This window comes from Macaca mulatta, chromosome 4, assembly GCF_049350105.2.
Source record: "Macaca mulatta isolate MMU2019108-1 chromosome 4, T2T-MMU8v2.0, whole genome shotgun sequence".
NCBI classification, from domain to species: Eukaryota; Metazoa; Chordata; class Mammalia; order Primates; family Cercopithecidae; genus Macaca; species Macaca mulatta.
The window spans coordinates 135,757,898-135,771,635 of record NC_133409.1 but is presented as its reverse complement, the minus strand read 5'-3'; the positions used below and the strand labels follow the sequence as shown (position 1 = coordinate 135,771,635).

At 37.3% G+C, this 13,738-nt stretch overlaps 1 protein-coding gene across 3 annotated transcripts in view; it reads right to left on the bottom strand.

Moving 5' to 3' along the window:
- The window catches only part of RCAN2 (regulator of calcineurin 2), a 258,084-nt gene that overhangs the window by 180,825 nt on the left and 63,521 nt on the right, over nucleotides 1–13,738 (bottom strand). The gene's annotated exons all lie outside the window — the stretch shown is intronic.

Here is a 13,738-nt window from a genome sequence, read left to right as displayed (position 1 = left end):
TTTTGGAGCAGAAGAATGATAAAACCATGGCTACCATTAGGAAAGTGGCCCTGGCAACTGCAGAGGATATAGACAGGATGCCAGAGACCACTGCACTATCTACATGAGAGAAACTGATCTGATGAGGGCAAAGTCAGGTCACTAGGTGTAGGAATGGATTCAGGGTATAAAATCAAGATGCTTAAAGTCAGTAAGATTTGAGGATTGAATGGACAGGGTAGAAAAAAAAAACCAGTCTGAATCAAACATGTCTCTAAAACTTCCATAATGATTGGCTTGCAAGACGGTGATACCATAAATGAGATTAGAAAAACAGAAGAGGAAACAGGAATGAAGCTGTATGCAGGGACACAGGGTGTTAAGTTCAGCTATAGTCCCAGATCTGTGAGCATTCAGGCCCCAGTAGCACATGTGAGTGAACAGATTCAGGAGATATCCTGGGCAAAGGTGAACTGAGAACCATTTGCATAGACAAACTATGGAGGAACAGGAGAATAGAGTTGGAGGATGTTGATATTTGAGGGCTGGGCAGAGGAAAAGGATTTAGCAAAGAAGACTAAAAAGGAGAGTTAGGAGAGGAACTAGTACCTAGCACATAGGTGGCACCCAATGACTTTTTTAAAAAATAAAGAAACCAGGGTCATGCCCAGTCATAGAAGTTCAAAAAGATGAGCATGCAAAGGACAAAATAATGATTGTACATTTCAAAATAATCAATTTTGTACACACTTGTCCCTCAATACCCGTGCAAGATTTGTTCTAGGATCTCCCCTGAATACTAAAATCCATGGATACTTCAGTCTCTGATATAAAATGATGTAGTATTTGCATATAACTACTAACAAACTCTTGGATACTTTAAATCAACTGTAGATTACTTATAATACTTAGTGCAATACAAATGCTATGTAAATTGTTGTTATGCTGTATTGTTTAGGGAATACTGATAAGAAAAAAGTCTGCACATGTTCAGTAGACACAACAATATTTTTAATACTTTCAAACCACAACTGATTCAATCTATGGATTCAGAACCCATGGATACTGAGGGATAACTCTATATGAATTATCTCTCAGTAAAGCTGTTATTTACAAATCAATAAAGAAGCAATAGATTAAGTAAGATTATGTAAAAAATTAAGTGAGCTAAGGGCTAATAAGAGGTCTTTGCAGTTGACCATTTAAGGCACCAATCACTTCTAAGCAATCATTTCCAATAATGAAGGAATGGCAGAAATTCAATTACTGGAAGCAAAGAGTAAGAGGGTCAAAAGTGGAAGGATCTAGTATGGTGCCTTCTTCCTCAATAAGTTTAACATCCTTTAAAGTTTCATTTTAAAAATATAAAAATAAACATCGTTATTATAGAATATTGGAAAATAGAGAGGTTTTTAAAATAAGAACAAAATGAAAGTTGTCTGATTTTCTTTTACTTTCTTTTCTTTTTTTCAGATAGTGTCTCACTCTGTCACCCATGCTGGATACAGTGGCATAATCACGGCTCACTGCAGCCTCAGCCTCCCAGGTTCAAGCAATCCTCTCACCTCAGCCTTCTGAGAGGCTAGCACTTGGGACTATAGACATGTACCACCATCCCCAGCTAATGTTTTCATTTTTTGTAGAGATGGGTTTCATCATGTTGCCCAGGCTGGTCTCGAACTCCTGGGCTCAAGCCATCCACTCACCTTGGCCTCCCAAAGTGCTGGGATTACAGGCATGAGTCACTGTACCCGGTTCTGATTTTCAAACATACTGAAATAGCAATGGTTAATGTTTTGATAGATATTCCAAAATTTTTTCTGTGCTTATTATTTATAGAACTGAGATTATACAAAACATTTAGTTTTATATTTTTTGTCCAAAAAAAAAATCAATCTTACAGCATTTACCATTGCATAAATGTGCCATCATTTTAAACCATTCTCACATTGCTAGACTTTAGTTTATCTCTTCCATACTTATTTTGCTATTTTCATGGTGATGAATACGTTTGTTCCTAAATCTTTGTCCAATATTGCTTTACTATTTCCTTTGAGTGTATGCATAGATGGAGAATACATGTGTCATAGGTGGAAAATGCTATGTCAAAATTCATGGGCATTTTTATGACTCTTTTTATGCTGTATTATCAAATAGTTTTTTCAGAAAGGTACCAATTTACAATCCTTCATGAAGGATTCACTACATGTTCTCCCCTACTGAGCGTTAGCTTCATTCACTTCGCATATTTGAGAGATAAAAATAATATCTCACTGTTGTTTTGATGTGCATATCTTACCTCAAAGAGCTCTCATGTAAGATTTACTCTTTAAGAGCTGTAATTGGTTTCTAAGCTTCCTGATTAAAAAGTCAATAAAGAGAAATAAATTGATGAAGAAAGATTATGAAAATGAACTCAGATTAAAATTTAGTTTTAAAAAACCAAGAGAGGGACATATTAATTTGTATAAAGAGCAGTACACTCTTTATTTATGATAACCAAGAATTGCAGGGAAAGAATCCCTCTCCATTCAGTTGCCATTACTCCTCTGGCCATTTTCTGAAGTCTGTTTCTCAAACAATACAGGAGCTGGGGTAAAACACTGATGTTTCAGTTTTCTCTAATTTCTTACATGTAATCTTATTGACATAATCCAACATATTCAATTTCATTTGGGGGTAGTGTATTTCAGAGAAACAAACTAAAACTCTTAAGTATTTGTGTGACAAGTCTAATGCTACTACAATAAAAATAAAGCTGCCATTTCCTAAGAGCCAGTCACTGTGCCGGGTAATTTATATACACAATTAATTTTTACAATACTTAATTGCAGAAGCTATTAGATCTATTTCACTGATGAGAAAACTGAGGCTTAGATTTATTTATTTATTTTTACTGCACTCAGAGTCACACAGCTATTAACTGAATAATCTGAAACTTGAATCCAGCTGTCTGGTGCAAAAGCCAATGTTCTCTCACACAAATCCCACCCTTGTTTTCTACCTCATTTGACATTAATCATATATGAGATTATTATCACTATCCTTATTTGAACTTCAAGAAAGGAAAATTATGATAATATAGTAATATAACACTAAGATATAATAAGATATCTTAACAAAATATCTTATACCTTAGGTATCTAACGTCCATTATAAGCTCAGAGACAAATAACCCGAATTTTTAAAGCAAACACTTTAAAACTCTAAAGCTATCACTAAAAACTAAATTATATAAACTTGCAAGTTAATAAATTAAAATGGAAATAATATGCACTTCAAATATTCCTCTCTGACCCTTCCAAAAATTCTTCCACTTCATTCAGCTCTCTAATCATGAAGGCTCCCCCACTTTTCCACCATCCAGAATCAAAGTAACTAGATCCACGTCCTCAATTCCTTACAAAATTTGGATTTCATATCCCCCCCACCTCGATTACAATCAGTGTCTTGCAAGCACCCTTTAATGACTACATGGATCTTTCTGTCATTCTCATCTGACCAGTCTCAGTGTTCTCGGACCCAGTGACCCACCCATATACTCTACAGGTGGAACTAGTCATATGCTGGGAGCCAGCTCCCACCCATTCTGGGGGAGTGACTTAAATTTCCAGGAATTTTATTGGCTGATTGTTGAACATAATCATCACTAAAAAAATAAATATATATATATATTTATATATATATATATAAAGTTGCAGGTAAATGGATTAAAAGAAAAATAAATAATCAAAATTCAGTGCTTCTTTAGAAAATAACGTGATTGGCTGGGCACGGTGGCTCATGCCTGTAATCCCAGCACTTTGGGAGGCCGAGGTGGGCAGATCATGAGGTCAGGAGATCAAGACCATCCTGGCCAACATGGTGAAACCCCGTCTTTACTAAAAATACAAAAATTAGCTGGGCATGGCAGCACACGCCTATAGTTCCAGCTACTCAGGAGGCGGAGGCTGCAGTGAGCCGAGATTGCAAAAAAAGTCCAAAAGATAAAAGAAAATAACATAATTTGGCTATAATCTGTACTCTTGAGGCCATGTGCATCTATTGTAGGCAAATGGTGACAATACGACATAATGGTGAGCTACAGTACATCTCTTCTCAACTCTACATTTAGTGATACCATGTGGAAAGTCTGAAATCAGCCACAGAGGAAGCATTTACACCATGGAAGTCAGCAAATGCTACACATCAGGGTCTTTAAACCAATAAGCCAGTTGTGAAGCATTTACTAGTGTATCTCTGGATAAGGCCCAACAACCTTTTCTCAAACAGGCCTTCCAAGAGATTCTGATGCTGCTGGAACTTGAGAACCACTGGTTTAGAAGGCCTAGTATCCCAATATTCCAACTTCTTCCTCATCCACACACAGAGTATCTGAGTTTGGAGCTTGCTTCACTTCAAATCCAATGTATCACAGCTTCAAACCACCTGATTTCACCCACGGAAGGTACATGTGGTATGAGAAAGATGACTTTCCCTGGGACCCTGTTTCAAATTTATGGCCAAGATTTTATAAAAATAAATTGTTCTGAGCAGATTATTTGTTTATTTAATCTCATTTTAGTATTTACTTCTATGTTTAAAATATAATAAATTTACAAAATATTTTTCCCCTGAAAATCATATCTCATGGAACCATGTCATCCAGTCTCCATTTAGAAGTTGGCTGCTGAATAATGAAGAACAGCAGATGGCAGCAGGGACTCTTGGAAAGAAAGCCTCATGTCTTCAAACCATTTTGGCTGAGAAAGAACATAAATAAGTCAAGCACATTTCTAAATAGTTTGCTGGTTCATTTATTCTTTCTGTTGGCAAACTGCCTTTCAAAATTCAGTATGGATTATGTTCTATGATTTCATAAAAACATTAACCAAAAAAATCATATAGTCTTTTTACGCAAATTGGTTCATGCCAGACAAGAGTAGACAGATCCTTTTCACTGTGTTGTCAGACTTAAAAATTTCCACTCTCGCAGACAAGACTTAAATTATTTTACTTCATTAATATTTTAAGTATATTTAATATTATCCTTTCTACTACCAGTTTTCTTATGAATTCAGAAGACAGGCCCATAGAGTACAGATGATAAGCCACAGAACTCTCACATTAAAAAAAAAAAAAAACCCGAAAGACTACAGCATTTAAACAAATGCTTTAGTTATCATCGCATCACTAAAATCCATGCAAGACAATTAAATTGAGTCTGATTTTAAGAATAATACAGACTACCATGTGTCTTGGTTGCATCATTAAGGGGAGCTACTTACAAGGCGTGGTTCTGTATCTACATAGCACTGACTGTTAAGAATCCATTAGGAATCTTGAGGCTCAAGAGAGGTTCAGCAACAGCAGTAATCACAGCATGGAGAAGTGATTCTCTGATTGCTGAGCAGGGTGTGGAATCAGCACTGGAAATATTGGGAAAACTGTCCTGTCATTTTTTATAACATCATTTCAATGTCTTCTGATTAACTTTTTTTTTGAGATGGTATCTCACTCTGTCGCCCAGGCTAGAGAGCAATGGTGCGAGCTCAGCTCACTGCAACCTCCCCTCCTGGGTTCAAGTGATTCTCCTGCCTCAGCCTCCCAGGTAGCTGGGATTATAGGCACCCACCATCACGCCCGGCTACTTTTTTTGTATTTTTAGTAGAGATGGGATTTTATCATGTTGGCCAGGCTGGTCTCGAACTCTTGACCTCAGGTGATCCACCCTCCTCGGCCTCCCAAAGAGCTGGGATTACAGACATGAGCCACCGTACCCAGCCTGATCAATTATTTTTAACTGGGCATATAAAGATGCACAGACACTAGGCAGGAGTGAATCCATCATATTTTTTTAACGTCATTTATGAATCAGCACTGTGCTAGGCACTAAGGAGGCTGAGATTAACATGATGTCATCCCTGGTTCCAGGAGCTCAAAGACTACTGAATTCTAAATTTAGAGGATATTCAGTAAGGTACCATCCAGTATTTATTTCACAAAGTTGTTTTGATAATGAAATGAGATAACATTTTTAAAAAGTACTTCACAAACCATCTAAGCATTGAGCAAGTGTCAGTTTGCCATTATTTCTAAATAGATGAGTGACAAAATCAAACTGATACTCAAAAAAAGAGCAATGGGCAATGATGTACAAAACAGATTAAATGGGGAAAGTAAACTTAGGTAGATTAATCAGCTAGGAGTCCATTGTAATAACCCAGACAGGAGGTGGCAGAGTATGAAATGTCTGGGGCAGTGGGAACGACTGAATGAAAAGGTGAAGAAAGCATGCAGATGACTTTGTGGCTGACAGCAAAACAGAGAGGAAAGAGACAAAAATGCCAAAAGGATGCTTCAGAGAATAATGTAATAGGAAACTCAAGTGAGTGAAGTAATTTAGGGCGAAAGTTAAAGAATTTCACTTTTGACATGTTAAATTGAAGGTGACAGTGGAACATCAGAGTGAACCGGAGCAGAAGGAAGTTGGGAGACATCACAACTCACAAACTCTTACTTAACCTTTAATACTCACTGCCAATGTCCTTTCTTCCAGGAAGCCTTTCCTTGATAGCCCTCAGAGGTCAGTCATTCACTTCTCCAAGTTCCAAAAGCAGTTTGTTTAATACCCTAGTTTAGCATGTTATATTGGGTTGGCGTTATCTAACTCTGTGTCTGTCACTTCAATGAGACTCCATGAGAACTCTTTGAAGGTAGAGAAAGTCCCTGATCTTTACATCCTTAGTACCAGCGCAGTGCATCATTCATAATAGGTACTCAATAAATGACTAATGAATGATGAAAGTAACAAGCTGATAAAAAAATATCAAAACATAAACATCATCTGCTTAAAGGAGATAGAAAGCTGTTAGTAAATATAATTTCCGAGGAAGATAATTACTTAGAAATAAGAAGTGAGCTAAGTATAGGACCATAAGAATAGATTCCTTAGGGAGTGCTGTAGTTTGGTTTGTTTGACTCCTCCAAATCTCATTTTGAAATCTGATCCCCAGTGTTGGAGGTGGGGCTAAATGGGAGGTGTTGGGGTCATGATTAATTAATCACTAATAGATTAATATCCTCCCTGGGTGCTGGGTTCTGAGTGAGTTCTCACCTGTTAGTTCTTGCGAGAGTTCCCCTGAGAGCTGGTTGTAAAAGAGAGCCTGGCATCTTGGCATCTCCCTGGCCCAGCCCTCTCTGACCTCCTTTCTAGCCTTGTGATCTCTGTACTCCTTTGTCTTCTGCCAAAGAAGAGTGGAAGCAGCCTGAAGCCCTCACCAGAAGCAGATGCTGGCACCATGCTTCCTATACAGCCTGCAGAACAATGAATAAACCTCTTTTCTCTATCAATTACCCAAACTCAGGTACTCCTTTATGGTAACACAAATGGACTAAGACAGGGAGTAGAAAAGAAAAAGAAACTAGTAAAAGAAAAAGAAAATAAGCCCAAGTCTCATAGAAAAGGGATGCTTTTAAAAACAAAGGAAGACATGTTCCAAACATATTTAAAAAGCTACCAACATCAAAGTGAATGGAGATAAAGAACATACCATAGAATTTCAAAGCCAAATTTAGTTGAGAAAATTTCGGTTTATTCCACCAAGAACAAAAATAAGAGCAATGAGTAAATGTAGTTAATTTCGTGAAGAAGCCAAGGCTATGAGAACAATCTATTCTTGTTATTTATATGCTGTACAAAGGCTGCACAAAACCAAGTTCAGGCTGGGTGCATATCTCAAGGCAGAGAAGTCGAAAATATTAAGAGGATTAAGAAGCTAATTTTAAAACATGATGAATAACAGAAATGTTAGCACCGTACTACTGATGAGGAGGTGAAGAGAATAAATGAAGCTCTCAAGGGCATTTTTCACAAGGAATACATCATGAAAATCAACTTCTTGTCAAGTATGCATTACTTTAGGACCAGATAGACTTATCTCAGGCTGTCTTCCTGTGATTGTCAGGCCAGAGTATCCAGAGGACCTTGGTTCCTGGGGATGTCCAGGTGTTTCATTTGGGGTATCTAGTGCCTTGATGAAGGAGTGGCTGTAAGCATTAGTATTAAACCATCTGAATTCCTAATTTTATTCTTGGAAGTCCTAGTATTTCTGGATTATTTAGGTGATTCCCAGAATCAGCCTAAGAAAGGACTCTTAAGAATTATTTCCAAATGAGGAGACTAGAGTCCCAGGAGGCCAAGTGGATGGTCTAAGATCACACTGTTGGTTATAGCAGACCAGATCAAGTCTAAAACTTAGGTCTCTAGATGGCCAATCCTATAGTGTTTGTGTTTTACACTTTTCAATATTGTAGACGATAGAACAAAGAAAAAAGCAGGACAGAAAGGAAAAGAGACAAGATGAGACCAAGCTATTTCTCCTCCTTCTTGAAGGTTGATTCCTACCCACAACTCTGGTGAGCTCTTTCCTCTTCCTTGGTGTAGTATGGACTTATTAGCTCGAGAATATTGATGCTTCCTCTCTGAAATCAATACTTAGGGTTTCACCTTCGATAGACTTTTTTTTAATCTACTTGTATAAATCATTAACCTATTTCCTTATACATTTTGTAATTTAATTATGGGTACCTTATTATCTCATTGTTTTTGTTGTGATTGGATTATCATATTTTAAATCCTATTGTCTTAGATAGTTACAATTTTTGCCACATCTTTGATTTCTGAGATTAGACTGAACTTCCTTTTCCAATCACTGAAGGCATAATCTGATTATGCAGTAAGAACTACATTGAGTGTACCACATACCATAGTCCAGATACTTCTCTAAACAGTTTATATTCACTAACTTACTACTTAAATAATTCAATGACATCAGCCCTCTTATATTCTCTATTTTACACAGAAGGAAGCTAAGGCACAAAAAGGTTAGGTAACTAATCCAAGAACACACAGCTAAAAGTGGCACAGTGGCAAAAGTCTGGTTCCCGAACCTGCAAGCTAACCACTCTGTACCACCATCCCAGCAGCCCTGCCTCTGACTCCACTGAAACCTAGTTCATCCCTCTTACTCACAATGAAGCTTCATGAGCCCCTGACAATTTCCAAAAAAATAACTGCTCGCACTTACATAGACGTATATAGAACTTAGTAAGAGCAAGGCACCATTTTAAGGACTATCCAAATATTATCAATTCACTTAATTTCAAAACAATTCCACAAGGTAAGTGGAAATATTATCATCACATTCATGTTACACACGAGAAAACTGAAGCACAGAAAGCTTAAGCAACTAACCAGACATTACATAGCAAGCAAGTAGAAGAACTGGGACTCAAATCTCAGCAGACAAACTCCAGTCCTCCCGTCTTAATCGCTAGGATGTCCTGCCTCTGAAGCAAAGGGCATAAAACAAGTCAGAAAGTGACCTGCCTTTGTCATGGACTCAGTTTACCAACCCATCCTCCAGTGCTTCTTCTCTGACCCTGACCCTCCTTGGCATCAGATTCTACCTGCCTGCACCTATCCCTAGAATGCATTGTTATTTTCTTCCGGAAGAGCTGACCCCTCTATACCGAACTCTTCAGATCTGTGATATCTGGCACACACCCCTACTTATCTGGCCTCAAGGAGCCAATGGAGCAGAGGCGGCAATGTGTGAGTCCTTAGGCTGCCCCTGACAGAATGTGTGACCTGGGACAAGTTACTTCACTTCCTTAAACACAATGGAAATAACATATCTTCCACCCAGAGATTCTGGGAATATCATAGATAATATATATAACAAGGTTAGCACATAGTGAACAGTTAAATATTTTAATGTCTTAGATTTTAATTAATGCTTTCAAATTTAAACAAATGCATATTGGGGGCGTATTGGATGCTGTTATAAGCCCTGGGTATAGAGTGGTGAACAAAGCAGTCAAAAAGCCCTTACCCTCATGTAGCTTTTGTTCTAGCCAGGAACAAATAATTGTATAATACATTTCAAGTAATGATCTTGACAAACAAAATTAGACTTCTCAGGCATGCATGTGGTCCCCCTTCTTCAACAGGCTGGATGTCAGCAACACTTGCAAGATGATCCCCTCATCCATCAAGAGTGATCTTATTCTAGAGCAGTGGCTCTGAAACTTGGTGGTCTTAGAGATCCATTATGCTTTTCGAAATGATTGAGGACACCAAAGGGATTTCATTTATGTGGATTATATCAGTGTGTATTTACTGTATTAAAAATTTGAGTAAAGTTTTAAAGGACAGGAATGCACAAAAGCTCATTCCATTAGTCCTCAGAGCAATGACATCATCACACATCATGCAGCCTCTAGAAAACTCCACTGTGCACCTGTGAGAATATGAGTGAAAAAGGCAAAAACATCCTTGTACCTAAAAAGTGGTAACATTTTACCACTTTTAATATTGTGGTTAACCTCACAGATCCCTGAAAGGATCTTAGTAACCCCCAGGAATTATCAGACTATTCTTTGGTAACTGTATTCTAGTGAAGATATATTTAGACTGATGCCAGAATTTTTTTAAAAGATATTTTAATTTATTCTCCCATCGCTGCTGATGTCTTCTTGCTCATTTTCTACAATCAGAAGCTGAAAAAAATAAATTACAGTTTGGAACTACATAAAGCGTGAATACCTATGATTAGTTCCTTGAGTTATAATTTATGTGCCTACTTACCTTAAAAAAAACAGCATATATCAAAACCTTAATTCTTGATCTTCAGAAGCTCAGCCATCCTTATGAGATAAAATTTACTTCTCAATTACAATTATACATTAAATATTTCTCAGTGGTTCACTTAGCAATAGCTTTAACTCTGGAAGTCTGTTCAGATAGAGACAATTTTTTTTTTTTTTTTTGGAGACAGAATCTCACCCTGTCACCCAGGCTGGAGTGCAGTGGCACAATCTTGGCTCACTGCAACCTCTGCCTCCCGGGTTCAAGCGATTCTCCCGCCTCAGCCTACCGAGTAGCTAGGACTACAGGCACCCACCACGTAGTTATACTCTTGTGTTAAAAAGAGTATAACACAAAGGTTATCCACGCCCAGCTAGTTTTTGTATTTTTAGTAAGTACACCATGTCTGTCAGGCTGGTCTCGAAATTCTGACCTCCCAAAGTTCTGGGATTACAGGCATGAGCCACCACGCCCAGCTGACTGATTACTTCTTTAAAAGGTGTGTTACATTTCCTTCCCACAGAAACTTAATTATTCTTTTATTGCTATTTTAAATGAATATTTTTTCAGAATGTTTCTAAACAAAGATAAAATGATTTCATAATTTCATTTCATTATGTATAATGGACCTTCTCTAGATTTTACTTTCAATGTTCCTGTAATAAAATTATTATTAAAGACACAGGAATTTTTGGGTAAATGTAATTATTTTCATCATCAAGCAGTTTTTAAAAAGATAAGCAATTTTACCACTTTTAGTACCAACCACTTTAAGTAATCTGCATGGGAAAATAGTAGGCAGCTGAACACTGTATTTCATAGACACTTTTGCATGAGAGGAACAGCTGGCTGTGCAAATATATACAGGTAAATGAATGAGCCCTAAAGCTTAGAATGAAAAACGAAAATGCCTTCATGATACAAAACAGATCTAGCATACAAGAAGGGAAAAGAAAACAAATAAATTTGTTGGTAAAGAAGAAGGTATTTTTTATTGAACATCTACTGTGTAAACAGGTCAGGTGTTCAATAAAACTGTGCTGTGAAAAGCACACTTATAAAAAGAGTATAACACAAAGGGAAGCACAGAGTGTTTAAGTAACTTGCTCAGGGTCACACAGCTAGCAAGTGGTAGAGATGAGATTTGAACTCTGGCAGACTTTTAGCAAGTAGAGGATAGGGTTTAAGTAGCAAATCTGTATGTGAATCCTTTTGCTACCACTTATTAACTATGTGTCCTCAAGAAAATTACTCTGCTTCTCTAAATAGAAGTCAGATAACAATGATCCTCCCTCCTAGGGTCATTGGGAATAATACAGAAGAAAGAGTCTTATTAGGAGGGTGAGACAGGGGTCTTTATTACCAGGATAGTTTTCTGCATCTCTGAAATAATTTTAAATGTTTTGAATAACTGAAATTTAGAATGAACCATGTAAAGCAAAATTTTAGGAAAATTATATGAATCATTACAAAAATTATACAGTTAATACCTTAAAAACCACATGATCATCTCTTACTTTGTTCATTTAGTGTGCCACAGGAACTGTTATTTATTCTTCTCAGCAGTCCAGCTTACTGGTTACATGCATGGGCTTTAGAGACAGACCTTTTAGGCCCACATCCCTAGTTCACCTTGGACTAGTTACTGACCTTCAATTTCCTCATCTGTAAATGGACATAAGCATTAGTACCTTTCCCATTGCATAGTTATTAAAGTTAAATAAGATTATACCTGTAAAATAATTAAAATCGTGCCAGGAATATAGTATTCAGAACTCAACAAATTTAGCAACTATCTTTCATCTAATTGTTTCCCAAGGGCTTGCTGCATATCAAGACTGCGTAAAATGTGTATTGAGTAAATAAATAATGACATACCTATCAGATTAATACACTAATGTACATTCTGATTGCTTTCTGACATCCTACTCTCTTAACCCGGATTCTGAATCACATGACCTCAAATGCAATATAGCTGTATTGAGATACAATCATCAGTGGGCTCTGCATTTTCAAAACAAATGAAAGAAACCAACAGATGGACAACTCAAACTTGCAAGCAATCCAAGCATAAGTTTATGACAGACATTGTCTGTAGATTCCATATAAGCGATTTTTTCTTCTCCCTTGATGAGAGCCTTGATTTACTAAGGACCACAATTCAGCTACAGGATGAATCTGTTAGGGCTAAGCTAGGACCACATTTCAGTTACAGGACGAATCTGGTAGGGCTAAGCTAGACCTGGTTGGCCCATTCCTCTCAGATAGATGCTTGTTTTTTGCAGGCTCTTTTGCATCTAAGGGTACTAGCCAATGAGAGGTAAGTGGAGATTCACTGGGGCTAGGGAGTACTGGTTCTGCCAAATATTTTTACTCCCTGATCAAAGATAAGAATGATGCAAAAAAAGGGTCCCCCACCACACCAGTGTTACCTTGTAGCATGTATCCACACTGAAAATCACATTATGTACTTTTTTTTGTGTTCGTCATTTCTCTCCACGAGATGATACGCACCATGAATAATGGTATAGTTTATGCCTTATTCATGGTACCTTGAACAATAAACATAGTTGGAGCTCAATAAATATCTTCTAAGTGAATAAATAAATGATCTGACTGGGATTGTTTTTGAGCAATGGCTTAGAATTTCCAGAGAAGAATCTCCAGTCTTTGGCCTGGAAAGTAATCATCATGCTTTGGATATTCAGGGCCCAAGACAGAGGAGCATGGCTAAATTTTCACTATATCTCCACCTTTCCAACCATTAAGCTCACCTTCCTGTACCTTCTCTTCCCCGTACCTGATGTCCCAGAACTCTCAGAAATTTTGTGGGCTTGTTTTTAAATACATTCTTCTTCGTGAAAGCAATTTAGCTGAAAGCTCCTTCCACTCTGCTAAATTAGTTGTCATTCCTCCATTTGCTTTCTTCTCAAAATGTGTTAAAATCTCTTGATGGGTGATATCTTCTCTCTATTCTCTTCTACCATGCAGTTTATACCTTGTTATATTTTTACTTTTAGGAATGAGAGTAAATTCATATGGCCAATGTGTCATATCTGAAACAGGAATGTAAATATGTAGAAGGTAAAAGGTAGATGACCTCAGCCTCAAAGATAGTATCAGGTAATC